General features: G+C 38.8%; 61 non-coding genes across 61 annotated transcripts; all 61 read left to right on the forward strand.

The window, feature by feature from the left end:
* Positions 1-2,424: 2,424 nt before the first annotated feature.
* On the forward strand, positions 2,425-2,519 carry Trnam-cau (transfer RNA methionine (anticodon CAU)). The gene is made up of 2 exons: positions 2,425-2,461; positions 2,484-2,519. It is a non-coding gene; the product is annotated as a tRNA-Met (tRNA).
* Positions 2,520-2,707: 188 nt separating this feature from the next.
* On the forward strand, positions 2,708-2,802 carry Trnam-cau (transfer RNA methionine (anticodon CAU)). The gene is made up of 2 exons: positions 2,708-2,744; positions 2,767-2,802. It is a non-coding gene; the product is annotated as a tRNA-Met (tRNA).
* Positions 2,803-2,991: 189 nt separating this feature from the next.
* On the forward strand, positions 2,992-3,086 carry Trnam-cau (transfer RNA methionine (anticodon CAU)). Its single transcript has 2 exons — positions 2,992-3,028; positions 3,051-3,086. It is a non-coding gene; the product is annotated as a tRNA-Met (tRNA).
* A 188-nt stretch (positions 3,087-3,274) lies between these two features.
* On the forward strand, positions 3,275-3,369 carry Trnam-cau (transfer RNA methionine (anticodon CAU)). The gene is made up of 2 exons: positions 3,275-3,311; positions 3,334-3,369. It is a non-coding gene; the product is annotated as a tRNA-Met (tRNA).
* A 189-nt stretch (positions 3,370-3,558) lies between these two features.
* On the forward strand, positions 3,559-3,653 carry Trnam-cau (transfer RNA methionine (anticodon CAU)). Its single transcript has 2 exons — positions 3,559-3,595; positions 3,618-3,653. It is a non-coding gene; the product is annotated as a tRNA-Met (tRNA).
* Positions 3,654-3,841: 188 nt separating this feature from the next.
* On the forward strand, positions 3,842-3,936 carry Trnam-cau (transfer RNA methionine (anticodon CAU)). The gene is made up of 2 exons: positions 3,842-3,878; positions 3,901-3,936. It is a non-coding gene; the product is annotated as a tRNA-Met (tRNA).
* A 189-nt stretch (positions 3,937-4,125) lies between these two features.
* On the forward strand, positions 4,126-4,220 carry Trnam-cau (transfer RNA methionine (anticodon CAU)). The gene is made up of 2 exons: positions 4,126-4,162; positions 4,185-4,220. It is a non-coding gene; the product is annotated as a tRNA-Met (tRNA).
* Positions 4,221-4,408: 188 nt separating this feature from the next.
* Positions 4,409-4,503, forward strand: Trnam-cau (transfer RNA methionine (anticodon CAU)). The gene is made up of 2 exons: positions 4,409-4,445; positions 4,468-4,503. It is a non-coding gene; the product is annotated as a tRNA-Met (tRNA).
* A 187-nt stretch (positions 4,504-4,690) lies between these two features.
* On the forward strand, positions 4,691-4,785 carry Trnam-cau (transfer RNA methionine (anticodon CAU)). The gene is made up of 2 exons: positions 4,691-4,727; positions 4,750-4,785. It is a non-coding gene; the product is annotated as a tRNA-Met (tRNA).
* Positions 4,786-4,973: 188 nt separating this feature from the next.
* Trnam-cau (transfer RNA methionine (anticodon CAU)) lies at positions 4,974-5,068 on the forward strand. The gene is made up of 2 exons: positions 4,974-5,010; positions 5,033-5,068. It is a non-coding gene; the product is annotated as a tRNA-Met (tRNA).
* A 189-nt stretch (positions 5,069-5,257) lies between these two features.
* Positions 5,258-5,352, forward strand: Trnam-cau (transfer RNA methionine (anticodon CAU)). The gene is made up of 2 exons: positions 5,258-5,294; positions 5,317-5,352. It is a non-coding gene; the product is annotated as a tRNA-Met (tRNA).
* Positions 5,353-5,541: 189 nt separating this feature from the next.
* Positions 5,542-5,636, forward strand: Trnam-cau (transfer RNA methionine (anticodon CAU)). The gene is made up of 2 exons: positions 5,542-5,578; positions 5,601-5,636. It is a non-coding gene; the product is annotated as a tRNA-Met (tRNA).
* A 189-nt stretch (positions 5,637-5,825) lies between these two features.
* On the forward strand, positions 5,826-5,920 carry Trnam-cau (transfer RNA methionine (anticodon CAU)). The gene is made up of 2 exons: positions 5,826-5,862; positions 5,885-5,920. It is a non-coding gene; the product is annotated as a tRNA-Met (tRNA).
* Positions 5,921-6,109: 189 nt separating this feature from the next.
* Trnam-cau (transfer RNA methionine (anticodon CAU)) lies at positions 6,110-6,204 on the forward strand. Its single transcript has 2 exons — positions 6,110-6,146; positions 6,169-6,204. It is a non-coding gene; the product is annotated as a tRNA-Met (tRNA).
* A 189-nt stretch (positions 6,205-6,393) lies between these two features.
* Trnam-cau (transfer RNA methionine (anticodon CAU)) lies at positions 6,394-6,488 on the forward strand. Its single transcript has 2 exons — positions 6,394-6,430; positions 6,453-6,488. It is a non-coding gene; the product is annotated as a tRNA-Met (tRNA).
* A 189-nt stretch (positions 6,489-6,677) lies between these two features.
* On the forward strand, positions 6,678-6,772 carry Trnam-cau (transfer RNA methionine (anticodon CAU)). Its single transcript has 2 exons — positions 6,678-6,714; positions 6,737-6,772. It is a non-coding gene; the product is annotated as a tRNA-Met (tRNA).
* Positions 6,773-6,960: 188 nt separating this feature from the next.
* Positions 6,961-7,055, forward strand: Trnam-cau (transfer RNA methionine (anticodon CAU)). The gene is made up of 2 exons: positions 6,961-6,997; positions 7,020-7,055. It is a non-coding gene; the product is annotated as a tRNA-Met (tRNA).
* A 187-nt stretch (positions 7,056-7,242) lies between these two features.
* Positions 7,243-7,337, forward strand: Trnam-cau (transfer RNA methionine (anticodon CAU)). Its single transcript has 2 exons — positions 7,243-7,279; positions 7,302-7,337. It is a non-coding gene; the product is annotated as a tRNA-Met (tRNA).
* A 186-nt stretch (positions 7,338-7,523) lies between these two features.
* Positions 7,524-7,618, forward strand: Trnam-cau (transfer RNA methionine (anticodon CAU)). Its single transcript has 2 exons — positions 7,524-7,560; positions 7,583-7,618. It is a non-coding gene; the product is annotated as a tRNA-Met (tRNA).
* A 188-nt stretch (positions 7,619-7,806) lies between these two features.
* Trnam-cau (transfer RNA methionine (anticodon CAU)) lies at positions 7,807-7,901 on the forward strand. Its single transcript has 2 exons — positions 7,807-7,843; positions 7,866-7,901. It is a non-coding gene; the product is annotated as a tRNA-Met (tRNA).
* Positions 7,902-8,089: 188 nt separating this feature from the next.
* On the forward strand, positions 8,090-8,184 carry Trnam-cau (transfer RNA methionine (anticodon CAU)). Its single transcript has 2 exons — positions 8,090-8,126; positions 8,149-8,184. It is a non-coding gene; the product is annotated as a tRNA-Met (tRNA).
* A 188-nt stretch (positions 8,185-8,372) lies between these two features.
* On the forward strand, positions 8,373-8,467 carry Trnam-cau (transfer RNA methionine (anticodon CAU)). Its single transcript has 2 exons — positions 8,373-8,409; positions 8,432-8,467. It is a non-coding gene; the product is annotated as a tRNA-Met (tRNA).
* Positions 8,468-8,653: 186 nt separating this feature from the next.
* Positions 8,654-8,748, forward strand: Trnar-ccu (transfer RNA arginine (anticodon CCU)). The gene is made up of 2 exons: positions 8,654-8,690; positions 8,713-8,748. It is a non-coding gene; the product is annotated as a tRNA-Arg (tRNA).
* Positions 8,749-9,219: 471 nt separating this feature from the next.
* Positions 9,220-9,314, forward strand: Trnam-cau (transfer RNA methionine (anticodon CAU)). The gene is made up of 2 exons: positions 9,220-9,256; positions 9,279-9,314. It is a non-coding gene; the product is annotated as a tRNA-Met (tRNA).
* Positions 9,315-9,502: 188 nt separating this feature from the next.
* Trnam-cau (transfer RNA methionine (anticodon CAU)) lies at positions 9,503-9,597 on the forward strand. Its single transcript has 2 exons — positions 9,503-9,539; positions 9,562-9,597. It is a non-coding gene; the product is annotated as a tRNA-Met (tRNA).
* A 1,034-nt stretch (positions 9,598-10,631) lies between these two features.
* Trnam-cau (transfer RNA methionine (anticodon CAU)) lies at positions 10,632-10,726 on the forward strand. The gene is made up of 2 exons: positions 10,632-10,668; positions 10,691-10,726. It is a non-coding gene; the product is annotated as a tRNA-Met (tRNA).
* Positions 10,727-11,196: 470 nt separating this feature from the next.
* Positions 11,197-11,291, forward strand: Trnam-cau (transfer RNA methionine (anticodon CAU)). The gene is made up of 2 exons: positions 11,197-11,233; positions 11,256-11,291. It is a non-coding gene; the product is annotated as a tRNA-Met (tRNA).
* A 471-nt stretch (positions 11,292-11,762) lies between these two features.
* On the forward strand, positions 11,763-11,857 carry Trnam-cau (transfer RNA methionine (anticodon CAU)). The gene is made up of 2 exons: positions 11,763-11,799; positions 11,822-11,857. It is a non-coding gene; the product is annotated as a tRNA-Met (tRNA).
* A 188-nt stretch (positions 11,858-12,045) lies between these two features.
* On the forward strand, positions 12,046-12,140 carry Trnam-cau (transfer RNA methionine (anticodon CAU)). Its single transcript has 2 exons — positions 12,046-12,082; positions 12,105-12,140. It is a non-coding gene; the product is annotated as a tRNA-Met (tRNA).
* Positions 12,141-12,328: 188 nt separating this feature from the next.
* On the forward strand, positions 12,329-12,423 carry Trnam-cau (transfer RNA methionine (anticodon CAU)). Its single transcript has 2 exons — positions 12,329-12,365; positions 12,388-12,423. It is a non-coding gene; the product is annotated as a tRNA-Met (tRNA).
* Positions 12,424-12,611: 188 nt separating this feature from the next.
* Positions 12,612-12,706, forward strand: Trnam-cau (transfer RNA methionine (anticodon CAU)). The gene is made up of 2 exons: positions 12,612-12,648; positions 12,671-12,706. It is a non-coding gene; the product is annotated as a tRNA-Met (tRNA).
* Positions 12,707-12,894: 188 nt separating this feature from the next.
* On the forward strand, positions 12,895-12,989 carry Trnam-cau (transfer RNA methionine (anticodon CAU)). The gene is made up of 2 exons: positions 12,895-12,931; positions 12,954-12,989. It is a non-coding gene; the product is annotated as a tRNA-Met (tRNA).
* A 188-nt stretch (positions 12,990-13,177) lies between these two features.
* Trnam-cau (transfer RNA methionine (anticodon CAU)) lies at positions 13,178-13,272 on the forward strand. The gene is made up of 2 exons: positions 13,178-13,214; positions 13,237-13,272. It is a non-coding gene; the product is annotated as a tRNA-Met (tRNA).
* Positions 13,273-13,460: 188 nt separating this feature from the next.
* On the forward strand, positions 13,461-13,555 carry Trnam-cau (transfer RNA methionine (anticodon CAU)). Its single transcript has 2 exons — positions 13,461-13,497; positions 13,520-13,555. It is a non-coding gene; the product is annotated as a tRNA-Met (tRNA).
* Positions 13,556-13,743: 188 nt separating this feature from the next.
* Trnam-cau (transfer RNA methionine (anticodon CAU)) lies at positions 13,744-13,838 on the forward strand. Its single transcript has 2 exons — positions 13,744-13,780; positions 13,803-13,838. It is a non-coding gene; the product is annotated as a tRNA-Met (tRNA).
* A 188-nt stretch (positions 13,839-14,026) lies between these two features.
* On the forward strand, positions 14,027-14,121 carry Trnam-cau (transfer RNA methionine (anticodon CAU)). The gene is made up of 2 exons: positions 14,027-14,063; positions 14,086-14,121. It is a non-coding gene; the product is annotated as a tRNA-Met (tRNA).
* A 188-nt stretch (positions 14,122-14,309) lies between these two features.
* Positions 14,310-14,404, forward strand: Trnam-cau (transfer RNA methionine (anticodon CAU)). Its single transcript has 2 exons — positions 14,310-14,346; positions 14,369-14,404. It is a non-coding gene; the product is annotated as a tRNA-Met (tRNA).
* Positions 14,405-14,592: 188 nt separating this feature from the next.
* Positions 14,593-14,687, forward strand: Trnam-cau (transfer RNA methionine (anticodon CAU)). Its single transcript has 2 exons — positions 14,593-14,629; positions 14,652-14,687. It is a non-coding gene; the product is annotated as a tRNA-Met (tRNA).
* A 188-nt stretch (positions 14,688-14,875) lies between these two features.
* Trnam-cau (transfer RNA methionine (anticodon CAU)) lies at positions 14,876-14,970 on the forward strand. The gene is made up of 2 exons: positions 14,876-14,912; positions 14,935-14,970. It is a non-coding gene; the product is annotated as a tRNA-Met (tRNA).
* A 188-nt stretch (positions 14,971-15,158) lies between these two features.
* Trnam-cau (transfer RNA methionine (anticodon CAU)) lies at positions 15,159-15,253 on the forward strand. Its single transcript has 2 exons — positions 15,159-15,195; positions 15,218-15,253. It is a non-coding gene; the product is annotated as a tRNA-Met (tRNA).
* A 188-nt stretch (positions 15,254-15,441) lies between these two features.
* On the forward strand, positions 15,442-15,536 carry Trnam-cau (transfer RNA methionine (anticodon CAU)). The gene is made up of 2 exons: positions 15,442-15,478; positions 15,501-15,536. It is a non-coding gene; the product is annotated as a tRNA-Met (tRNA).
* A 188-nt stretch (positions 15,537-15,724) lies between these two features.
* Trnam-cau (transfer RNA methionine (anticodon CAU)) lies at positions 15,725-15,819 on the forward strand. The gene is made up of 2 exons: positions 15,725-15,761; positions 15,784-15,819. It is a non-coding gene; the product is annotated as a tRNA-Met (tRNA).
* A 188-nt stretch (positions 15,820-16,007) lies between these two features.
* Positions 16,008-16,102, forward strand: Trnam-cau (transfer RNA methionine (anticodon CAU)). Its single transcript has 2 exons — positions 16,008-16,044; positions 16,067-16,102. It is a non-coding gene; the product is annotated as a tRNA-Met (tRNA).
* A 188-nt stretch (positions 16,103-16,290) lies between these two features.
* Positions 16,291-16,385, forward strand: Trnam-cau (transfer RNA methionine (anticodon CAU)). The gene is made up of 2 exons: positions 16,291-16,327; positions 16,350-16,385. It is a non-coding gene; the product is annotated as a tRNA-Met (tRNA).
* A 188-nt stretch (positions 16,386-16,573) lies between these two features.
* On the forward strand, positions 16,574-16,668 carry Trnam-cau (transfer RNA methionine (anticodon CAU)). The gene is made up of 2 exons: positions 16,574-16,610; positions 16,633-16,668. It is a non-coding gene; the product is annotated as a tRNA-Met (tRNA).
* A 188-nt stretch (positions 16,669-16,856) lies between these two features.
* Positions 16,857-16,951, forward strand: Trnam-cau (transfer RNA methionine (anticodon CAU)). The gene is made up of 2 exons: positions 16,857-16,893; positions 16,916-16,951. It is a non-coding gene; the product is annotated as a tRNA-Met (tRNA).
* Positions 16,952-17,139: 188 nt separating this feature from the next.
* Trnam-cau (transfer RNA methionine (anticodon CAU)) lies at positions 17,140-17,234 on the forward strand. Its single transcript has 2 exons — positions 17,140-17,176; positions 17,199-17,234. It is a non-coding gene; the product is annotated as a tRNA-Met (tRNA).
* A 188-nt stretch (positions 17,235-17,422) lies between these two features.
* On the forward strand, positions 17,423-17,517 carry Trnam-cau (transfer RNA methionine (anticodon CAU)). Its single transcript has 2 exons — positions 17,423-17,459; positions 17,482-17,517. It is a non-coding gene; the product is annotated as a tRNA-Met (tRNA).
* Positions 17,518-17,705: 188 nt separating this feature from the next.
* Positions 17,706-17,800, forward strand: Trnam-cau (transfer RNA methionine (anticodon CAU)). The gene is made up of 2 exons: positions 17,706-17,742; positions 17,765-17,800. It is a non-coding gene; the product is annotated as a tRNA-Met (tRNA).
* Positions 17,801-17,988: 188 nt separating this feature from the next.
* Positions 17,989-18,083, forward strand: Trnam-cau (transfer RNA methionine (anticodon CAU)). The gene is made up of 2 exons: positions 17,989-18,025; positions 18,048-18,083. It is a non-coding gene; the product is annotated as a tRNA-Met (tRNA).
* A 188-nt stretch (positions 18,084-18,271) lies between these two features.
* Positions 18,272-18,366, forward strand: Trnam-cau (transfer RNA methionine (anticodon CAU)). The gene is made up of 2 exons: positions 18,272-18,308; positions 18,331-18,366. It is a non-coding gene; the product is annotated as a tRNA-Met (tRNA).
* Positions 18,367-18,554: 188 nt separating this feature from the next.
* Trnam-cau (transfer RNA methionine (anticodon CAU)) lies at positions 18,555-18,649 on the forward strand. The gene is made up of 2 exons: positions 18,555-18,591; positions 18,614-18,649. It is a non-coding gene; the product is annotated as a tRNA-Met (tRNA).
* A 188-nt stretch (positions 18,650-18,837) lies between these two features.
* Positions 18,838-18,932, forward strand: Trnam-cau (transfer RNA methionine (anticodon CAU)). Its single transcript has 2 exons — positions 18,838-18,874; positions 18,897-18,932. It is a non-coding gene; the product is annotated as a tRNA-Met (tRNA).
* Positions 18,933-19,120: 188 nt separating this feature from the next.
* Positions 19,121-19,215, forward strand: Trnam-cau (transfer RNA methionine (anticodon CAU)). Its single transcript has 2 exons — positions 19,121-19,157; positions 19,180-19,215. It is a non-coding gene; the product is annotated as a tRNA-Met (tRNA).
* A 187-nt stretch (positions 19,216-19,402) lies between these two features.
* Positions 19,403-19,497, forward strand: Trnam-cau (transfer RNA methionine (anticodon CAU)). The gene is made up of 2 exons: positions 19,403-19,439; positions 19,462-19,497. It is a non-coding gene; the product is annotated as a tRNA-Met (tRNA).
* Positions 19,498-19,685: 188 nt separating this feature from the next.
* On the forward strand, positions 19,686-19,781 carry Trnam-cau (transfer RNA methionine (anticodon CAU)). The gene is made up of 2 exons: positions 19,686-19,722; positions 19,745-19,781. It is a non-coding gene; the product is annotated as a tRNA-Met (tRNA).
* Positions 19,782-20,251: 470 nt separating this feature from the next.
* On the forward strand, positions 20,252-20,346 carry Trnar-ccu (transfer RNA arginine (anticodon CCU)). The gene is made up of 2 exons: positions 20,252-20,288; positions 20,311-20,346. It is a non-coding gene; the product is annotated as a tRNA-Arg (tRNA).
* Positions 20,347-20,534: 188 nt separating this feature from the next.
* On the forward strand, positions 20,535-20,629 carry Trnam-cau (transfer RNA methionine (anticodon CAU)). Its single transcript has 2 exons — positions 20,535-20,571; positions 20,594-20,629. It is a non-coding gene; the product is annotated as a tRNA-Met (tRNA).
* Positions 20,630-20,817: 188 nt separating this feature from the next.
* Trnam-cau (transfer RNA methionine (anticodon CAU)) lies at positions 20,818-20,912 on the forward strand. The gene is made up of 2 exons: positions 20,818-20,854; positions 20,877-20,912. It is a non-coding gene; the product is annotated as a tRNA-Met (tRNA).
* A 188-nt stretch (positions 20,913-21,100) lies between these two features.
* On the forward strand, positions 21,101-21,195 carry Trnam-cau (transfer RNA methionine (anticodon CAU)). The gene is made up of 2 exons: positions 21,101-21,137; positions 21,160-21,195. It is a non-coding gene; the product is annotated as a tRNA-Met (tRNA).
* Positions 21,196-21,383: 188 nt separating this feature from the next.
* On the forward strand, positions 21,384-21,478 carry Trnam-cau (transfer RNA methionine (anticodon CAU)). The gene is made up of 2 exons: positions 21,384-21,420; positions 21,443-21,478. It is a non-coding gene; the product is annotated as a tRNA-Met (tRNA).
* The last annotated feature ends 363 nt before the right edge of the window (positions 21,479-21,841 follow it).

Consider the following 21,841-nt stretch of genomic DNA (forward strand, 5'->3'; position numbering starts at 1 on the left):
CCCAAAACAATAAATTTCAAGGGGTCATAATAGGGGTCAAAGTTAAAAAAAAAATTGACCTCTGCGGTCTCTTCCAAATTGCTCAGACAATTTCTGGTCTAAATATTTGAAATTTTACATAAAGGGTATTCAGAGATAGGGCAAGCTTTTACATCAGTTTGGGTCGAAAATTTTTAGTTACCAATATATAAATGTATGTATGTATGTCTATTTGCATGTCTGCCTTAAACTTTTAATAGAGGCGACGGATATTACCAAGATCAGTATTGTTTTAAAGTTCGACCTTTCATACGACAAATATCGAAAAATTGGCTAAAAACGTTAATATCTTCCCCTTTAACTAGGCACTTTTCTACGGGGAGGGGGTACTTTTTTCGCCGATATTTTTGAAAGTTATCCTCTCCTTTAGATTGTCTAACCTTAATTAAAAAAAAAAAAATGTCGCTTCCGGTTTAACGATGGTCGTAACAGCATAAACGTTAGGTTTTACCCCGTCCTTTTCCTCCTTTGCGGTACGGGTTCGAGCCTGCCTTCCTACAACCACTTTTTTTTTTTTGCTTAACATACACATCCAAACACCCGGGCAACGCCGGGCTGAAATGCTAGTATATATATATATATATATATATATATATATATATATATATATATATATATATATATATATATATGATCGGTTGAGAATTATGTGCTTTTGAAAGAAACATTTTCGTTTTTTTTCGAAAGACTTTGTATTCCTACACGTCAACACATAGAAAATAAATACAGAAAAGATATAAACATTTACACATTTTTCGTATTGACTTTTTATTCATACTTATTTATGTAATACACACAGCCACATATATAATTGATATACATATTATATATATATATATATATATATATATATATATATATATTTGTATATACAAATACATATATATATATTTAAATAAGGGAGTAGTCATATACATCTTTCTTTCGTTGGAATTTATTAACCCATTTTATATATATATATATATATATATATATATATATATATATATATATATATATATATATATATATATACACACACACTCACACACACATGTGTTTTCTAAATAATGTTTTAGTTATGTTAACAGCTTAAGTGTGAGGATATACCATTAAAAATGAAAAAGAGGGTGAAGCTGGACGCATTATGTGAAGCGACCGCATCCAAGTCAACATCCTTTTCCCCAAATGACGTCACTTTGACGTCAATGCCAGACGATATCTTTTGAACTCTCACGTCGCTGTTAAGCACGTTACGTCCCTCCACTTTATCTTTCGTATGTAGCATTATTGTATTTTCTCAATTACATTCATTAATTCTTTTCTGGTTTTAGTGCGCGTATTTGACGACTTGTATGACACGCCCACAGGTCAGTCAGTCAGTCGGTTGGTGAGGAGGATGCGCTCATTCATTCAGGAAACAACTTTGTGGTTCTTTGATATAGCATTTTTTTTATTTTTTATTAATGCTTGGGAGTAAAATGGCGAAAAGAAAGTGGACCTTGGCTTTATTATTATTATTATTATTATTATTATTATTATTATTATTGTTGTTGGTGTTGTTGTTGTTGTTGTTGGTGGTGGTGGTGGTGTTGTTGTTGTAACTCGCTTTCTTTATTTTGTCCGTGAGTTCACATATTCAATGAATCTATCCATCAAACATTAATCGTTCGCTAGTTTTTATTTGAAGTAGCATATTTTTACAGCTCTTTGTGCGACGTGGCTACAGGCCTTGGTTAGAGCGATTTCCATGAAAGAAAAAAAAAAAAAAAAAAAAAGAAATACACAAATGAAGTAAAGTGGTCAAACATAATCAATGGCGACTCGAAGATTCCCTTTTCTTTTAACCGACAGGGTAGAAAACGATAAAATAGTCGCCCTAGAAAATAGTTTCCACTTCCGATTGATGAAAATCATTTGTTGTTGTGTTGTGACTACCATCTACGAGTTGGCAAGTTGGGTACAAATCCGACGAGTGATAGGAGCCTTCTATTATGAATGAAAGTGAGGCAATAATGTTCAATGATCGTAGATGAACAACAATGTAAATAAGCCTCTTTACTGATCCCAGTTATGACAATATCCGATTTATTGAGCTGTGCCTCCAAGCCTAAAACAATCAATCAACTGGTCAGCGAGTGCCTCGGTAGGATGGAAGGCAAAGCGACTTAAAAAAAAAAATGTGTCTTAAGCTAACCTATCTGAAGTTCGTGAGTTCGATCCTCACCTGGGGCATCAACTTTCACTTTAAAGCGAAAAGACGATTAGGCAAAAATCCACATCCAACTGAAATTTTATACGTATTTTTTGCATGAGTATACCTTTATATATGTGTGTAGATGAAAAGCGAAGAAACAATTAAGTTTAAAGTGCTTGGCAAAAGAATGCCTTTTCTGGCCGTTGAATGCCTCGGTAGCGCAGTAGGCAGCGCGTCAGTCTCATAATCATGTATCTTAGCCTGAGCTATCTGAAGGTCGTGAGTTCGATCCTCACCTGGGGCATCTACTTTTGCTTTTAAGCGAAAAGACGATTAGGCAAAAATCCACATCCAACTGAAATTTTATACATATTTTTTGCATGAGTGTACCTTTATATATGTGTGTAGATGAAAAGCGAAGAAACAATTAATTGTAAAAGTGCTTGGCAAAAGAATGCCTATGTTTCGTTTTGTGTTTTCTGGCCGTTGAATGCCTCGGTAGCGCAGTAGGCAGCGCGTCAGTCTCATAATCATGTATCTTAGCCTGAGCTATCTGAAGGTCGTGAGTTCGATCCTCACCTGGGGCATCAACTTTTGCTTTTAAGTGAAAAAGCGATTAGGCAAAAATCCACATCCAACTGAAATTTTATACATATTTTTTTGCATGAGTATACCTTTATATATGTGTGTAGATGAAAAGCGAAGAGACAACTAAGTTTAAAAGTGCTTGGCAAAAGAATGCCTATGTATTGTTTTGTGTGTGCTGGCCGTTGAATGCCTCGGTAGCGCAGTAGGCAGCGCGTCAGTCTCATAATCATGTATCTTAGCCTGAGCTATCTGAAGGTCGTGAGTTCGATCCTCACCTGGGGCATCTACTTTTGCTTTTTAGTGAAAAGACGATTAGGCAAAAATCCACATCCAACTGAAATTTTATACATATTTTTTGCATGAGTGTACCTTTATATATGTGTGTAGATGAACAGCGAAGAAACAATTAAGTTTAAAAGTGCTTGGCAAAAGAATGCCTACGTATTGTTTTGTGTGTGCTGGCCGTTGAATGCCTCGGTAGCACAGTAGGCAGCGCGTCAGTTTCATAGTCATGTATCTTAGTCTGAGCTATCTGAAGGTCGTGAGTTCGATCCTCACCTGGGGCATCAACTTTTGCTTTTAAGTGAAAAAGCGATTAGGCAAAAATCCACATCCAACTGAAATTTTATACATATTTTTTTGCATGAGTATACCTTTATATATGTGTGTAGATGAAAAGCGAAGAGACAACTAAGTTTAAAAGTGCTTGGCAAAAGAATGCCTATGTATTGTTTTGTGTGTGCTGGCCGTTGAATGCCTCGGTAGCGCAGTAGGCAGCGCGTCAGTCTCATAATCATGTATCTTAGCCTGAGCTATCTGAAGGTCGTGAGTTCGATCCTCACCTGGGGCATCTACTTTTGCTTTTTAGTGAAAAGACGATTAGGCAAAAATCCACATCCAACTGAAATTTTATACATATTTTTTGCATGAGTGTACCTTTATATATGTGTGTAGATGAACAGCGAAGAAACAATTAAGTTTAAAAGTGCTTGGCAAAAGAATGCCTACGTATTGTTTTGTGTGTGCTGGCCGTTGAATGCCTCGGTAGCACAGTAGGCAGCGCGTCAGTTTCATAGTCATGTATCTTAGCCTGAGCTATCTGAAGGTCGTGAGTTCGATCCTCACCTGGGGCATCAACTTTTGCTTTTAAGTGAAAAAGCGATTAGGCAAAAATCCACATCCAACTGAAATTTTATACATATTTTTTTGCATGAGTATACCTTTATATATGTGTGTAGATGAAAAGCGAAGAGACAACTAAGTTTAAAAGTGCTTGGCAAAAGAATGCCTATGTATTGTTTTGTGTGTGCTGGCCGTTGAATGCCTCGGTAGCGCAGTAGGCAGCGCGTCAGTCTCATAATCATGTATCTTAACCTGAGCTATCTGAAGGTCGTGAGTTCGATCCTCACCTGGGGCATCTACTTTTGCTTTTTAGTGAAAAGACGATTAGGCAAAAATCCACATCCAACTGAAATTTTATACATATTTTTTGCATGAGTGTACCTTTATATATGTGTGTAGATGAACAGCGAAGAAACAATTAAGTTTAAAAGTGCTTGGCAAAAGAATGCCTACGTATTGTTTTGTGTGTGCTGGCCGTTGAATGCCTCGGTAGCACAGTAGGCAGCGCGTCAGTTTCATAGTCATGTATCTTAGTCTGAGCTATCTGAAGGTCGTGAGTTCGATCCTCACCTGGGGCATCTGCTTTTGCTTTTAAGTGAAAAGACGATAAGGCAAAAATCCACATCCAACTGAAATTTTATACATATTTTTTGCATGAGTATACCTTTATATATGTGTGTAGATGAACAGCGAAGAAACAATTAAGTTTAAAGTGCTTGGCAAAAGAATTCCTATGTATTGTTTTGTGTGTGTTGGCCGTTGAATTCCTCGGTAGCGCAGTAGGCAGCGCGTCAGTCTCATAATCATGTATCTTAGCCTGAGCTATCTGAAGGTCGTGAGTTCGATCCTCACCTGGGGCATCTACATTTGGTTTTTATTGAAAAGACGATTAGGCAAAAATCCACATCCAACTGAAATTTTATACATATTTTTTGCATGAGTATACCTTTATATATGTGTGTAGATTAAAAGCGAAGAAACAATTAAGTTTAAAAGTGCTTGGCAAAAGAATGCCTATGTATTGTTTTGTGTGTGCTGGACGTTGAATGCCTCGGTAGCGCAGTAGGCAGCGCGTCAGTCTCATAATAATGTATCTTAGCCTGAGCTATCTGAAGGTCGTGAGTTCGATCCTCACCTGGGGCATCTACTTTTGCTTTTAAGTGAAAAGACGATTAGGCAAAAATCCACATCCAACTGAAATTTTATACATATTTTTTTGCATGAGTATACCTTTATATATGTGTGTAGATGAAAAGCGAAGAAACAATTAAGTTAAAAAGTGCTTGGCAAAAGAATGCCTATGTATTGTTTTGTGTGTGCTGGACGTTGAATGCCTCGGTAGCGCAGTAGGCAGCGCGTCAGTCTCATAATAATGTATCTTAGCCTGAGCTATCTGAAGGTCGTGAGTTCGATCCTCACCTGGGGCATCTACTTTTGCTTTTAAGTGAAAAGACGATTAGGCAAAAATCCACATCCAACTGAAATTTTATACATATTTTTTTGCATGAGTATACCTTTATATATGTGTGTAGATGAAAAGCGAAGAAACAATTAAGTTAAAAAGTGCTTGGCAAAAGAATGCCTATGTATTGTTTTGTGTGTGCTGGACGTTGAATGCCTCGGTAGCGCAGTAGGCAGCGCGTCAGTCTCATAATAATGTATCTTAGCCTGAGCTATCTGAAGGTCGTGAGTTCGATCCTCACCTGGGGCATCTACTTTTGCTTTTAAGTGAAAAGACGATTAGGCAAAAATCCACATCCAACTGAAATTTTATACATATTTTTTTGCATGAGTATACCTTTATATATGTGTGTAGATGAAAAGCGAAGAAACAATTAAGTTAAAAAGTGCTTGGCAAAAGAATGCCTATGTATTGTTTTGTGTGTGCTGGACGTTGAATGCCTCGGTAGCGCAGTAGGCAGCGCGTCAGTCTCATAATAATGTATCTTAGCCTGAGCTATCTGAAGGTCGTGAGTTCGATCCTCACCTGGGGCATCTACTTTTGCTTTTAAGTGAAAAGACGATTAGGCAAAAATCCACATCCAACTGAAATTTTATACATATTTTTTTGCATGAGTATACCTTTATATATGTGTGTAGATGAAAAGCGAAGAAACAATTAAGTTAAAAAGTGCTTGGCAAAAGAATGCCTATGTATTGTTTTGTGTGTGCTGGACGTTGAATGCCTCGGTAGCGCAGTAGGCAGCGCGTCAGTCTCATAATAATGTATCTTAGCCTGAGCTATCTGAAGGTCGTGAGTTCGATCCTCACCTGGGGCATCTACTTTTGCTTTTAAGTGAAAAGACGATTAGGCAAAAATCCACATCCAACTGAAATTTTATACATATTTTTTTGCATGAGTATACCTTTATATATGTGTGTAGATGAAAAGCGAAGAAACAATTAAGTTAAAAAGTGCTTGGCAAAAGAATGCCTATGTATTGTTTTGTGTGTGCTGGACGTTGAATGCCTCGGTAGCGCAGTAGGCAGCGCGTCAGTCTCATAATAATGTATCTTAGCCTGAGCTATCTGAAGGTCGTGAGTTCGATCCTCACCTGGGGCATCTACTTTTGCTTTTAAGTGAAAAGACGATTAGGCAAAAATCCACATCCAACTGAAATTTTATACATATTTTTTTGCATGAGTATACCTTTATATATGTGTGTAGATGAAAAGCGAAGAAACAATTAAGTTAAAAAGTGCTTGGCAAAAGAATGCCTATGTATTGTTTTGTGTGTGCTGGACGTTGAATGCCTCGGTAGCGCAGTAGGCAGCGCGTCAGTCTCATAATAATGTATCTTAGCCTGAGCTATCTGAAGGTCGTGAGTTCGATCCTCACCTGGGGCATCTGCGATTGCTTTTAAGTGAAAAGACGATTAGGCAAAAATCCACATCCAACTGAAATTTTATACATATTTTTTGCATGAGTATACCTTTATATATGTGTGTAGATGAACAGCGAAGAAACAATTAAGTTTAAAAGTGCTTGGCAAAAGAATGCCTATGTATTGTTTTGTGTGTGCTGGCCGTTGAATGCCTCGGTAGCGCAGTAGGCAGCGCGTCAGTCTCATATTCATGTATCTTAGCCTGAGCTATCTGAAGGTCGTGAGTTCGATCCTCACCTGGGGCATCTACTTTTGCATTTAAGCGAACAGACGATTAGGACAAATCCACATCCAACTGAAATTTTATACATATTTTTTGCATGTGTATACCTTTATATATGTGTGTAGATGAACAGCGAAGAAACAATTAAGTTTAAAAGTGCTTGGCAAAAGAATGCCTATGTATTGTTTTGTGTGTGCTGGCCGTTGAATGCCTCGGTAGCGCAGTAGGCAGCGCGTCAGTCTCATAATCATGTATCTTAGCCTGAGCCATCTGAAGGTCGTGAGTTCGATCCTCACCTGGGGCATCTACTTTTGGTTTTTAGTTAAAAGACGGTTAGGCAAAAATCCACATCCAACTGAAATTTTATACATATTTTTTGCATGAGTATACCTTTATATGTGCGTAGATTAAAAGCGAAGAAACAATTAAGTTAAAAAGTTCTTGGCAAAAGAATGCCTATGTATTGTTTTGTGTGTGCTGGCCGTTGAATGCCTCGGTAGCGCAGTAGGCAGCGCGTCAGTCTCATAATCATGTATCTTAGCCTGAGCTATCTGAAGGTCGTGAGTTCGATCCTCACCTGGGGCATCTACTTTTGCTTTTAAGTGAAAAGACGATTAGGCAAAAATCCACATCCAACTGAAATTTTATACATATTTTTTGCATGAGTATACCTTTATATGTGTGTGTAGATGAAAAGCGAAGAAACAATTAAGTTTAAAAGTGCTTGGCAAAAGAATACCTGTGTATTGTTTTGTGTGTGCTGGACGTTGAATGCCTCGGTAGCGCAGTAGGCAGCGCGTCAGTCTCATAATCATGTATCTTAGCCTGAGCTATCTGAAGGTCGTGAGTTCGATCCTCACCTGGAGCATCTACATTTGGTTTTTATTGAAAAGACGATTAGGCAAAAATCCACATCCAACTGAAATTTTATACATATTTTTTGCATGAGTATACCTTTATATATGTGTGTAGATTAAAAGCGAAGAAACAATTAAGTTAAAAAGTGCTTGGCAAAAGAATGCCTATGTATTGTTTTGTGTGTGCTGGCCGTTGAATGCCTCGGTAGCGCAGTAGGTAGCGCGTCAGTCTCATAATCATGTATCTTAGCCTGAGCTATCTTAAGGTCGTGAGTTCGATCCTCACCTGGGGCATCTACATTTGGTTTTTATTGAAAAGACGATTAGGCAAAAATCCACATCCAACTGAAATTTTATACATATTTTTTGCATGAGTATACCTTTATATATGTGTGTAGATTAAAAGCGAAGAAACAATTAAGTTAAAAAGTGCTTGGCAAAAGAATACCTGTGTATTGTTTTGTGTGTGCTGGCCGTTGAATGCCTCGGTAGCGCAGTAGGTAGCGCGTCAGTCTCATAATCATGTATCTTAGCCTGAGCTATCTGAAGGTCGTGAGTTCGATCCTCACCTGGAGCATCTACTTTTGGTTTTTAGTTACAAGACGATTAGGTAAAAATCCACATCCAACTGAAATTTTATACATATTTTTTGCATGAGTATACCTTTATATGTGTGTAGATTAAAAGCGAAGAAACAATTAAGTTAAAAAGTTCTTGGCAAAAGAATGCCTATGTATTGTTTTGTGTGTGCTGGCCGTTGAATGCCTCGGTAGCGCAGTAGGCAGCGCGTCAGTCTCCTAATCATGTATCTTAGCCTGAGCTATCTTAAGGTCGTGAGTTCGATCCTCACCTGGGGCATCTACATTTGGTTTTTATTGAAAAGACGATTAGGCAAAAATCCACATCCAACTGAAATTTTATACATATTTTTTGCATGAGTATACCTTTATATATGTGTGTAGATGAAAAGCGAAGAAACAATTAAGTTTAAAAGTGCTTGGCAAAAGAATGCCTATGTATTGTTTTGTGTGTGCTGGCCGTTGAATGCCTCGGGAGCGCAGTAGGCAGCGCGTCAGTCTCATAATCATGTATCTTAGCCTGAGCTGTCTGAAGGTCGTGAGTTCGATCCTCACCTGGGGCATCTACTTTTGATTTTAAGTTAAAAGATGATAAGGCAAAAATCCACATCCAACTGAAATTTTATACATATTTTTTGAATGAGTATACCTTTATATATGTGTGTAGATGAAAAGCGAAGAAACAATTAAGTTTAAAAGTGCTTGGCAAAAGAATGCCTATGTATTGTTTTGTGTGTGCTGGCCGTTGAATGCCTCGGGAGCGCAGTAGGCAGCGCGTCAGTCTCATAATCATGTATCTTAGCCTGAGCTATCTGAAGGTCGTGAGTTCGATCCTCACCTGGGGCATCTACTTTTGCATTTAAGCGAAAAGACGATTAGGCAAAAATCCACATCCAACTGAAATTTTATACATATTTTTTGCATGTGTATACCTTTATATATGTGTGTAGATGAAAAGCGAAGAAACAATTAAGTTTAAAAGTGCTTGGCAAAAGAATGCCTGTGTATTGTTTTGTGTGTGCTGGCCGTTGAATGCCTCGGTAGCGCAGTAGGCAGCGCGTCAGTCTCATAATCATGTATCTTAGCCTGAGCTATCTGAAGGTCGTGAGTTCGATCCTCACCTGGGGCATCTACTTTTGGTTTTAAGTTACAAGACGATTAGGCAAAAATCCACATCCAACTGAAATTTTATACATATTTTTTGCATGTGTATACCTTTATATATGTGTGTAGATGAAAAGCGAAGAAACAATTAAGTTTAAAAGTGCTTGGCAAAAGAATGCCTATGTATTGTTTTGTGTGTGCTGGCCGTTGAATGCCTCGGTAGCGCAGTAGGCAGCGCGTCAGTTTCATAGTCATGTATCTTAGCCTGAGCTATCTGAAGGTCGTGAGTTCGATCCTCACCTGGGCATCTACTTTTGCATTTAAGCGAAAAGACGATTAGGCAAAAATCCACACCCAACTGAAATGTTATACATATTTTTTGCATGAGTATACCTTTATATATGTGTGTAGATGAAAAGCGAAGAAACAATTAAGTTTAAAAGTGCTTGGCAAAAGAATGCCTATGTATTGTTTTGTGTGTGCCGGCCGTTGAATGCCTCGGTAGCGCAGTAGGCAGCGCGTCAGTCTCATAATCATGTATCTTAGCCTGAGCTATCTGAAGGTCGTGAGTTCGATCCTCACCTGGGCATCTACTTTTGCATTTAAGCGAAAAGACGATTAGGCAAAAATCCACATCCAACTGAAATTTTATACATATTTTTTGCATGAGTATACCTTTATATATGTGTGTAGATGAAAAGCGAAGAAACAATTAAGTTTAAAAGTGCTTGGCAAAAGAATGCCTATGTATTGTTTTGTGTGTGCTGGCCGTTGAATGCCTCGGTAGCGCAGTAGGCAGCGCGTCAGTCTCATAATCATGTATCTTAGCCTGAGCTATCTGAAGGTCGTGAGTTCGATCCTCACCTGGGCATCTACTTTTGCATTTAAGCGAAAAGACGATTAGGCAAAAATCCACATCCAACTGAAATTTTATACATATTTTTTGCATGAGTATACCTTTATATATGTGTGTAGATGAAAAGCGAAGAAACAATTAAGTTTAAAAGTGCTTGGCAAAAGAATGCCTATGTATTGTTTTGTGTGTGCTGGCCGTTGAATGCCTCGGTAGCGCAGTAGGCAGCGCGTCAGTCTCATAATCATGTATCTTAGCCTGAGCTATCTGAAGGTCGTGAGTTCGATCCTCACCTGGGGCATCTACATTTGGTTTTTATTGAAAAGACGATTAGGCAAAAATCCACATCTAACTTAAATTTTATACATATTTTTTGCATGAGTATACCTTTATATATGTGTGTAGATTAAAAGCGAAGAAACAATTAAGTTTAAAAGTCCTTGGCAAAAGAATACCTGTGTATTGTTTTGTGTGTGCTGGCCGTTGAATGCCTGGGTAGCGCAGTAGGCAGCGCGTCAGTCTCATAATCATGTATCTTAGCCTGAGCTATCTGAAGGTCGTGAGTTCGATCCTCACCTGGGCATCTACTTTTGCATTTAAGCGAAAAGACGATTAGGCAAAAATCCACATCCAACTGAAATTTTATACATATTTTTTGCATGAGTATACCTTTATATATGTGTGTAGATTAAAAGCGAAGAAACAATTAAGTTTAAAAGTGCTTGGCAAAAGAATACCTGTGTATTGTTTTGTGTGTGCTGGCCGTTGAATGCCTCGGTAGCGCAGTAGGCAGCGCGTCAGTCTCATAATCATGTATCTTAGCCTGAGCTATCTGAAGGTCGTGAGTTCGATCCTCACCTGGGGCATCTACTTTTGCATTTAAGCGAAAAGACGATTAGGCAAAAATCCACATCCAACTGAAATTTTATACATATTTTTTGCATGTGTATACCTTTATATATGTGTGTAGATGAAAAGCGAAGAAACAATTAAGTTTAAAAGTGCTTGGCAAAAGAATGCCTATGTATTGTTTTGTGTGTGCTGGCCGTTGAATGCCTCGGGAGCGCAGTAGGCAGCGCGTCATTCTCATAATCATGTATCTTAGCCTGAGCTATCTGAAGGTCGTGAGTTCGATCCTCACCTGGGGCATCTACATTTGGTTTTTATTGAAAAGACGATTAGGCAAAAATCCACATCCAACTGAAATTTTATACATATTTTTTGCATGAGTATACCTTTATATATGTGTGTAGATTAAAAGCGAAGAAACAATTAAGTTTAAAAGTGCTTGGCAAAAGAATACCTGTGTATTGTTTTGTGTGTGCTGGCCGTTGAATGCCTCGGTAGCGCAGTAGGCAGCGCGTCAGTCTCATAATCATGTATCTTAGCCTGAGCTATCTGAAGGTCGTGAGTTCGATCCTCACCTGGGGTATCTACTTTTGCATTTAAGCGAAAAGACGATTAGGCAAAAATCCACATCCAACTGAAATTTTATACATATTTTTTGCATGTGTATACCTTTATATATGTGTGTAGATGAAAAGCGAAGAAACAATTAAGTTTAAAAGTGCTTGGCAAAAGAATGCCTATGTATTGTTTTGTGTGTGCTGGCCGTTGAATGCCTCGGTAGCGCAGTAGGCAGCGCGTCAGTCTCATAATCATGTATCTTAGCCTGAGCTATCTGAAGGTCGTGAGTTCGATCCTCACCTGGGGCATCTACTTTTGGTTTTAAGTTACAAGACGATTAGGCAAAAATCCACATCCAACTGAAATTTTATACATATTTTTTGCATGTGTATACCTTTATATATGTGTGTAGATGAAAAGCGAAGAAACAATTAAGTTTAAAAGTGCTTGGCAAAAGAATGCCTATGTATTGTTTTGTGTGTGCTGGCCGTTGAATGCCTCGGTAGCGCAGTAGGCAGCGCGTCAGTCTCATAATCATGTATCTTAGCCTGAGCTATCTGAAGGTCGTGAGTTCGATCCTCACCTGGGGCATCTACTTTTGCTTTTAAGTGAAAAGACGATTAGGCAAAAATCCACATCCAACTGAAATTTTATACATATTTTTTGCATGTGTATACCTTTATATATGTGTGTAGATGAAAAGCGAAGAAACAATTAAGTTTAAAAGTGCTTGGCAAAAGAATGCCTATGTATTGTTTTGTGTGTGCTGACCGTTGAATGCCTCGGTAGCGCAGTAGGCAGCGCGTCAGTCTCATAATCATGTATCTTAGCCTGAGCTATCTGAAGGTCGTGAGTTCGATCCTCACCTGGGGCATCTACTTTTGGTTTTAAGTTACAAGACGATTAGGCAAAAATCCACATCCAACTGAAATTTTATACATATTTTTTGCATGTGTATACCTTTATATATGTGTGTAGATGAAAAGCGAAGAAACAATTAAGTTTAAAAGTGCTTGGCAAAAGAATGCCTATGTATTGTTTTGTGTGTGCTGGCCGTTGAATGCCTCGGTAGCGCAGTAGGCAGCGCGTCAGTCTCATAATCATGTATCTTAGCCTGAGCTATCTGAAGGTCGTGAGTTCGATCCTCACCTGGGGCATCTACTTTTGCTTTTAAGTGAAAAGACGATTAGGCAAAAATCCACATCCAACTGAAATTTTATACATATTTTTTGCATGTGTATACCTTTATATATGTGTGTAGATGAAAAGCGAAGAAACAATTAAGTTTAAAAGTGCTTGGCAAAAGAATGCCTATGTATTGTTTTGTGTGTGCTGGCCGTTGAATGCCTCGGTAGCGCAGTAGGCAGCGCGTCAGTCTCATAATCATGTATCTTAGCCTGAGCTATCTGAAGGTCGTGAGTTCGATCCTCACCTGGGGCATCTACTTTTGCTTTTAAGTGAAAAGACGATTAGGCAAAAATCCACATCCAACTGAAATTTTATACATATTTTTTGCATGTGTATACCTTTATATATGTGTGTAGATGAAAAGCGAAGAAACAATTAAGTTTAAAAGTGCTTGGCAAAAGAATGCCTATGTATTGTTTTGTGTGTGCTGGCCGTTGAATGCCTCGGTAGCGCAGTAGGCAGCGCGTCAGTCTCATAATCATGTATCTTAGCCTGAGCTATCTGAAGGTCGTGAGTTCGATCCTCACCTGGGGCATCTACTTTTGGTTTTAAGTTACAAGACGATTAGGCAAAAATCCACATCCAACTGAAATTTTATACATATTTTTTGCATGTGTATACCTTTATATATGTGTGTAGATGAAAAGCGAAGAAACAATTAAGTTTAAAAGTGCTTGGCAAAAGAATGCCTATGTATTGTTTTGTGTGTGCTGGCCGTTGAATGCCTCGGTAGCGCAGTAGGCAGCGCGTCAGTCTCATAATCATGTATCTTAGCCTGAGCTATCTGAAGGTCGTGAGTTCGATCCTCACCTGGGGCATCTACTTTTGCTTTTAAGTGAAAAGACGATTAGGCAAAAATCCACATCCAACTGAAATTTTATACATATTTTTTGCATGTGTATACCTTTATATATGTGTGTAGATGAAAAGCGAAGAAACAATTAAGTTTAAAAGTGCTTGGCAAAAGAATGCCTATGTATTGTTTTGTGTGTGCTGACCGTTGAATGCCTCGGTAGCGCAGTAGGCAGCGCGTCAGTCTCATAATCATGTATCTTAGCCTGAGCTATCTGAAGGTCGTGAGTTCGATCCTCACCTGGGGCATCTACTTTTGGTTTTAAGTTACAAGACGATTAGGCAAAAATCCACATCCAACTGAAATTTTATACATATTTTTTGCATGTGTATACCTTTATATATGTGTGTAGATGAAAAGCGAAGAAACAATTAAGTTTAAAAGTGCTTGGCAAAAGAATACCTGTGTATTGTTTTGTGTGTGCTGGCCGTTGAATGCCTCGGTAGCGCAGTAGGCAGCGCGTCAGTCTCATAATCATGTATCTTAGCCTGAGCTATCTGAAGGTCGTGAGTTCGATCCTCACCTGGGGCATCTACTTTTGCATTTAAGCGAAAAGACGATTAGGCAAAAATCCACATCCAACTGAAATTTTATACATATTTTTTGCATGTGTATACCTTTATATATGTGTGTAGATGAAAAGCGAAGAAACAATTAAGTTAAAAAGTGCTTGGCAAAAGAATGCCTATGTATTGTTTTGTGTGTGCTGGCCGTTGAATGCCTCGGTAGCGCAGTAGGCAGCGCGTCAGTCTCATAATCATGTATCTTAGCCTGAGCTATCTGAAGGTCGTGAGTTCGATCCTCACCTGGGGCATCTACTTTTGGTTTTAAGTTACAAGACGATTAGGCAAAAATCCACATCCAACTGAAATTTTATACATATTTTTTGCATGTGTATACCTTTATATATGTGTGTAGATGAAAAGCGAAGAAACAATTAAGTTTAAAAGTGCTTGGCAAAAGAATGCCTATGTATTGTTTTGTGTGTGCTGTCCGTTGAATGCCTCGGTAGCGCAGTAGGCAGCGCGTCAGTCTCATAATCATGTATCTTAGCCTGAGCTATCTGAAGGTCGTGAGTTCGATCCTCACCTGGGGCATCTACTTTTGCATTTAAGCGAAAAGACGATTAGGCAAAAATCCACATCCAACTGAAATTTTATACATATTTTTTGCATGTGTATACCTTTATATATGTGTGTAGATGAAAAGCGAAGAAACAATTAAGTTTAAAAGTGCTTGGCAAAAGAATGCCTATGTATTGTTTTGTGTGTGCTGGCCGTTGAATGCCTCGGTAGCGCAGTAGGCAGCGCGTCAGTCTCATAATCATGTATCTTAGCCTGAGCTATCTGAAGGTCGTGAGTTCGATCCTCACCTGGGGCATCTACTTTTGGTTTTAAGTTACAAGACGATTAGGCAAAAATCCACATCCAACTGAAATTTTATACATATTTTTTGCATGTGTATACCTTTATATATGTGTGTAGATGAAAAGCGAAGAAACAATTAAGTTTAAAAGTGCTTGGCAAAAGAATGCCTATGTATTGTTTTGTGTGTGCTGGCCGTTGAATGCCTCGGTAGCGCAGTAGGCAGCGCGTCAGTCTCATAATCATGTATCTTAGCCTGAGCTATCTGAAGGTCGTGAGTTCGATCCTCACCTGGGGCATCTACTTTTGGTTTTAAGTTACAAGACGATTAGGCAAAAATCCACATCCAACTGAAATTTTATACATATTTTTTGCATGTGTATACCTTTATATATGTGTGTAGATGAAAAGCGAAGAAACAATTAAGTTTAAAAGTGCTTGGCAAAAGAATGCCTATGTATTGTTTTGTGTGTGCTGGCCGTTGAATGCCTCGGTAGCGCAGTAGGCAGCGCGTCAGTCTCATAATCATGTATCTTAGCCTGAGCTATCTGAAGGTCGTGAGTTCGATCCTCACCTGGGGCATCTACTTTTGGTTTTAAGTTACAAGACGATTAGGCAAAAATCCACATCCAACTGAAATTTTATACATATTTTTTGCATGTGTATACCTTTATATATGTGTGTAGATGAAAAGCGAAGAAACAATTAAGTTTAAAAGTGCTTGGCAAAAGAATGCCTATGTATTGTTTTGTGTGTGCTGGCCGTTGAATGCCTCGGTAGCGCAGTAGGCAGCGCGTCAGTCTCATAATCATGTATCTTAGCCTGAGCTATCTGAAGGTCGTGAGTTCGATCCTCACCTGGGGCATCTACTTTTGGTTTTAAGTTACAAGACGATTAGGCAAAAATCCACATCCAACTGAAATTTTATACATATTTTTTGCATGTGTATACCTTTATATATGTGTGTAGATGAAAAGCGAAGAAACAATTAAGTTTAAAAGTGCTTGGCAAAAGAATGCCTATGTATTGTTTTGTGTGTGCTGGCCGTTGAATGCCTCGGTAGCGCAGTAGGCAGCGCGTCAGTCTCATAATCATGTATCTTAGCCTGAGCTATCTGAAGGTCGTGAGTTCGATCCTCACCTGGGGCATCTACTTTTGGTTTTAAGTTACAAGACGATTAGGCAAAAATCCACATCCAACTGAAATTTTATACATATTTTTTGCATGTGTATACCTTTATATATGTGTGTAGATGAAAAGCGAAGAAACAATTAAGTTTAAAAGTGCTTGGCAAAAGAATGCCTATGTATTGTTTTGTGTGTGCTGGCCGTTGAATGCCTCGGTAGCGCAGTAGGCAGCGCGTCAGTCTCATAATCATGTATCTTAGCCTGAGCTATCTGAAGGTCGTGAGTTCGATCCTCACCTGGGGCATCTACTTTTGGTTTTAAGTTACAAGACGATTAGGCAAAAATCCACATCCAACTGAAATTTTATACATATTTTTTGCATGTGTATACCTTTATATATGTGTGTAGATGAAAAGCGAAGAAACAATTAAGTTTAAAAGTGCTTGGCAAAAGAATGCCTATGTATTGTTTTGTGTGTGCTGGCCGTTGAATGCCTCGGTAGCGCAGTAGGCAGCGCGTCAGTCTCATAATCATGTATCTTAGCCTGAGCTATCTGAAGGTCGTGAGTTCGATCCTCACCTGGGGCATCTACTTTTGGTTTTAAGTTACAAGACGATTAGGCAAAAATCCACATCCAACTGAAATTTTATACATATTTTTTGCATGTGTATACCTTTATATATGTGTGTAGATGAAAAGCGAAGAAACAATTAAGTTTAAAAGTGCTTGGCAAAAGAATGCCTATGTATTGTTTTGTGTGTGCTGGCCGTTGAATGCCTCGGTAGCGCAGTAGGCAGCGCGTCAGTCTCATAATCATGTATCTTAGCCTGAGCTATCTGAAGGTCGTGAGTTCGATCCTCACCTGGGGCATCTACTTTTGGTTTTAAGTTACAAGACGATTAGGCAAAAATCCACATCCAACTGAAATTTTATACATATTTTTTGCATGTGTATACCTTTATATATGTGTGTAGATGAAAAGCGAAGAAACAATTAAGTTTAAAAGTGCTTGGCAAAAGAATGCCTATGTATTGTTTTGTGTGTGCTGGCCGTTGAATGCCTCGGTAGCGCAGTAGGCAGCGCGTCAGTCTCATAATCATGTATCTTAGCCTGAGCTATCTGAAGGTCGTGAGTTCGATCCTCACCTGGGGCATCTACTTTTGGTTTTAAGTTACAAGACGATTAGGCAAAAATCCACATCCAACTGAAATTTTATACATATTTTTTGCATGTGTATACCTTTATATATGTGTGTAGATGAAAAGCGAAGAAACAATTAAGTTTAAAAGTGCTTGGCAAAAGAATGCCTATGTATTGTTTTGTGTGTGCTGGCCGTTGAATGCCTCGGTAGCGCAGTAGGCAGCGCGTCAGTCTCATAATCATGTATCTTAGCCTGAGCTATCTGAAGGTCGTGAGTTCGATCCTCACCTGGGGCATCTACTTTTGGTTTTAAGTTACAAGACGATTAGGCAAAAATCCACATCCAACTGAAATTTTATACATATTTTTTGCATGTGTATACCTTTATATATGTGTGTAGATGAAAAGCGAAGAAACAATTAAGTTTAAAAGTGCTTGGCAAAAGAATGCCTATGTATTGTTTTGTGTTTTCTGGCCAATGAATGCCTGGGTAGCGCAGTAGGCAGCGCGTCAGTCTCATAATCATGTATCTTAGCATGAGCTATCTGAAGGTCGTGAGTTCGATCCTCACCTGGGGCATCTACATTTGGTTTTTATTGAAAAGACGATTAGGCAAAAATCCACATCCAACTGAAATTTTATACATATTTTTTGCATGAGTATACCTTTATATATGTGTGTAGATTAAAAGCGAAGAAACAATTAAGTTTAAAAGTGCTTGGCAAAAGAATACCTGTGTATTGTTTTGTGTGTGCTGGCCGTTGAATGCCTCGGTAGCGCAGTAGGCAGCGCGTCAGTCTCATAATCATGTATCTTAGCCTGAGCTATCTGAAGGTCGTGAGTTCGATCCTCACCTGGGGCATCTACCTTTGCTTTTAAGTGAAAAGACGATAAGGCAAAAATCCACATCCAACTGAAATTTTATACATATTTTTTGCATGAGTATACCTTTATATATGTGTGTAGATGAAAAGCGAAGAAACAATTAAGTTTAAAAGTGCTTGGCAAAAGAATGCCTATGTATTGTTTTGTGTGTGCTGGCCGTTGAATGCCTCGGTAGCGCAGTAGGCAGCGCGTCAGTCTCATAATCATGTATCTTAGCCTGAGCTATCTGAAGGTCGTGAGTTCGATCCTCACCTGGGGCATCTACTTTTGCTTTTAAGTGAAAAGACGATAAGGCAAAAATCCACATCCAACTGAAATTTTATACATATTTTTTGCATGAGTATACCTTTATATATGTGTGTAGATGAAAAGCGAAGAAACAATTAAGTTTAAAAGTGCTTGGCAAAAGAATGCCTATGTATTGTTTTGTGTGTGCTGGCCGTTGAATGCCTCGGTAGCGCAGTAGGCAGCGCGTCAGTCTCATAATCATGTATCTTAGCCTGAGCTATCTGAAGGTCGTGAGTTCGATCCTCACCTGGGGCATCTACTTTTGCATTTAAGCGAAAAGACGATTAGGCAAAAATCCACATCCAACTGAAATTTTATACATATTTTTTGCATGTGTATACCTTTATATATGTGTGTAGATGAAAAGCGAAGAAACAATTAAGTTTAAAAGTGCTTGGCAAAAGAATGCCTATGTATTGTTTTGTGTGTGCTGGCCGTTGAATGCCTCGGGAGCGCAGTAGGCAGCGCGTCAGTCTCATGATCATGTATCTTAGCCTGAGCTATCTGAAGGTCGTGAGTTCGATCCTCACCTGGGGCATCTACATTTGGTTTTATTGAAAAGACGATTAGGCAAAAATCCACATCCAACTGAAATTTTATACATATTTTTTGCATGAGTATACCTTTATATATGTGTGTAGATTAAAAGCGAAGAAACAATTAAGTTTAAAAGTGCTTGGCAAAAGAATACCTGTGTATTGTTTTGTGTGTGCTGGCCGTTGAATGCCTCGGTAGCGCAGTAGGCAGCGCGTCAGTCTCATAATCATGTATCTTAGCCTGAGCTATCTGAAGGTCGTGAGTTCGATCCTCACCTGGGGCATCTACCTTTGCTTTTAAGTGAAAAGACGATAAGGCAAAAATCCACATCCAACTGAAATTTTATACATATTTTTTGCATGAGTATACCTTTATATATGTGTGTAGATCAAAAGCGAAGAAACAATTAAGTTTAAAAGTGCTTGGCAAAAGAATACCTGTGTATTGTTTTGTGTGTGCTGGCCGTTGAATGCCTCGGTAGCGCAGTAGGTAGCGCGTCAGTCTCATAATCATGTATCTTAGCCTGAGCTATCTGACGGTCGTGAGTTCGATCCTCACCTGGGGACTCTACTTTTGCATTTAAGCGAAAAGACGATTAGGCAAAAATCCACATCCAACTGAAATTTTATACATATTTTTTGCATGAGTATACCTTTATATATGTGTGTAGATCAAAAGCGAAGAAACAATTAAGTTTAAAAGTGCTTGGCAAAAGAATGCCTATGTATTGTTTTGTGTGTGCTGGCCGTTGAATGCCTCGGTAGCGCAGTAGGCATCGCGTCAGTCTCATAATCATGTATCTTAGCCTGAGCTATCTGACGGTCGTGAGTTCGATCCTCACCTGGGGACTCTACTTTTGCATTTAAGCGAAAAGACGATTAGGCAAAAATCCACATCCAACTGAAATTTTATACATATTTTTTGCATGTGTATACCTTTATATATGTGTGTAGATGAAAAGCGAAGAAACAATTAAGTTTAAAAGTGCTTGGCAAAAGAATGCCTATGTATTGTTTTGTGTGTGCTGGCCGTTGAATGCCTCGGTAGCGCAGTAGGCAGCGCGTCAGTCTCCTAATCATGTATCTTAGCCTGAGCTATCTGAAGGTCGTGAGTTCGATCCTCACCTGGGGCATCTACTTTTGGTTTTAAGTTACAAGACGATTAGGCAAAAATCCACATCCAACTGAAATTTTATACATATTTTTTGCATGAGTATACCTTTATATATGTGTGTAGATCAAAAGCGAAGAAACAATTAAGTTTAAAAGTGCTTGGCAAAAGAATACCTGTGTATTGTTTTGTGTGTGCTGGCCGTTGAATGCCTCGGTAGCGCAGTAGGCAGCGCGTCAGTCTCATAATCATGTATCTTAGCCTGAGCTATCTGAAGGTCGTGAGTTCGATCCTCACCTGGGGCATCTACTTTTGCTTTTAAGTGAAAAGACGATAAGGCAAAAATCCACATCCAACTGAAATTTTATACATATTTTTTGCATGAGTATACCTTTATATATGTGTGTAGATGAAAAGCGAAGAAACAATTAAGTTTAAAAGTGCTTGGCAAAAGAATGCCTATGTATTGTTTTGTGTGTGCTGGCCGTTGAATGCCTCGGTAGCGCAGTAGGAAGCGCGTCAGTCTCATAATCATGTATCTTAGCCTGAGCTATCTGAAGGTCGTGAGTTCGATCCTCACCTGGGGCATCTACTTTTGCTTTTAAGTGAAAAGACGATAAGGCAAAAATCCACATCCAACTGAAATTTTATACATATTTTTTGCATGAGTATACCTTTATATATGTGTGTAGATGAAAAGCGAAGAAACAATTAAGTTTAAAAGTGCTTGGCAAAAGAATGCCTATGTATTGTTTTGTGTGTGCTGGCCGTTGAATGCCTCGGTAGCGCAGTAGGAAGCGCGTCAGTCTCATAATCATGTATCTTAGCCTGAGCTATCTGAAGGTCGTGAGTTCGATCCTCACCTGGGGCATCTACTTTTGCTTTTAAGTGAAAAGACGATAAGGCAAAAATCCACATCCAACTGAAATTTTATACATATTTTTTGCATGAGTATACCTTTATATATGTGTGTAGATGAAAAGCGAAGAAACAATTAAGTTTAAAAGTGCTTGGCAAAAGAATGCCTATGTATTGTTTTGTGTGTGCTGGCCGTTGAATGCCTCGGTAGCGCAGTAGGCAGCGCGTCAGTCTCATAATCATGTATCTTAGCCTGAGCTATCTGAAGGTCGTGAGTTCGATCCTCACCTGGGGCATCTACTTTTGCTTTTAAGTGAAAAGACGATAAGGCAAAAATCCACATCCAACTGAAATTTTATACATATTTTTTGCATGAGTATACCTTTATATATGTGTGTAGATGAAAAGCGAAGAAACAATTAAGTTTAAAAGTGCTTGGCAAAAGAATGCCTATGTATTGTTTTGTGTGTGCTGGCCGTTGAATGCCTCGGTAGCGCAGTAGGCAGCGCGTCAGTCTCATAATCATGTATCTTAGCCTGAGCTATCTGAAGGTCGTGAGTTCGATCCTCACCTGCCGCATCTACTTTTGGTTTTAAGTCAAAAGACGTTTACGCAAAAATCCACATCCAACTGAAATTTTATACATATTTTTTTGCATG

This window comes from Euprymna scolopes, chromosome 32, assembly GCF_053919585.1.
Source record: "Euprymna scolopes isolate OS-2025 chromosome 32, ASM5391958v1, whole genome shotgun sequence".
NCBI classification, from domain to species: domain Eukaryota; kingdom Metazoa; phylum Mollusca; class Cephalopoda; order Sepiida; family Sepiolidae; genus Euprymna; species Euprymna scolopes.